This window comes from Petaurus breviceps, unplaced genomic scaffold (genome assembly GCF_028583685.1).
Source record: "Petaurus breviceps papuanus isolate PSGF00001 unplaced genomic scaffold, PetGlider_PUasm1.0 156, whole genome shotgun sequence".
NCBI classification, from domain to species: Eukaryota; Metazoa; Chordata; class Mammalia; order Diprotodontia; family Petauridae; genus Petaurus; species Petaurus breviceps.
In genome coordinates, this window is record NW_027185720.1 from 8716283 (window position 1) to 8717219 (window position 937).

Below are 937 nucleotides of genomic sequence, written 5' to 3' on the forward strand. Positions count from 1 at the left end.
CCTCCCTTCCTCCCTCCCTCTCTCCCTCCCTCCCTCCCTCCCTCCCTCCCTTCCTTCCTTCCTTCCTTTCTGCAATCAGAATTAAGTGACAGTCAGTAAGGATCTGAGGCTGGATTTGCGCTTGGGTCCTCCTCACTCCAAGACTGGTGCTCTAGCCACTGTATTGCCTAACTGCCCCATCACATCTTCATTTTCTTAATGAACTGAGGCATAAAGTCATTATCAGCAACAAAAGTATGTGCAAAATGTTGGACAGATTAAGCTAGGAGATAAGGGAGGCGAGGGGGTGCTTACAACCTATGACAGATGTCACCAAGGCAGGCACACATACCAAGGGAGGGGACGCCACTTAACAAATACATTAAATTAATAAGCCAACATTTTGTGGGGGTGGTAAGGGAAAAGGAAGTCGTGGGAGCTGGGTATTTAGACAAAGGCAGGGAGCAGGGGGAGGTCACTGACTATTTCCTCTCTGATTAGTCAGGGAGGGATTTATGGATGTGGAGGATGAGGGAAAAGGTGATTTTTTTTGAGGTAGGAATAAGTTGATGGAAATGTGCAAGCATCCATTGTGGGGCAGGGAAGGGAGGCTGCATGGGACAGCAGACCCAGGTTCAAATGTTGCCTATAATATTCATTGCTTGTATAGCCTCGGTCAAATCATTTAACCTCCCATATCATAATAACTGCAGTAATATTACCCCCGCTTCATAAATAAGGATAACAGATAGTAAGTAACTTGCCCAGGGGTCACACAGCTAGTAAATGTCTGAGATCACATTTGAACTCAAGTCTTCCTGACTCTGGATCTAATAGTCTCTCCATGGTGCCTCCTAGCACCTACTACAGGCAAAGCTAGGCTCGAGGAGTGGCCTCACTAGGAATCCATGTCCTGCACTCTGTCCACCATACCAGAGGCCCAACTCTCAAGGAAGAG

General features: G+C 47.3%; 2 protein-coding genes across 4 annotated transcripts in view; both read right to left on the reverse strand.

Moving 5' to 3' along the window:
- The window catches only part of RTCB (RNA 2',3'-cyclic phosphate and 5'-OH ligase), a 300226-nt gene that overhangs the window by 50191 nt on the left and 249098 nt on the right, over positions 1-937 (reverse strand). The gene's annotated exons all lie outside the window — the stretch shown is intronic.
- The window catches only part of BPIFC (BPI fold containing family C), a 36712-nt gene that overhangs the window by 28947 nt on the left and 6828 nt on the right, over positions 1-937 (reverse strand). The gene's annotated exons all lie outside the window — the stretch shown is intronic.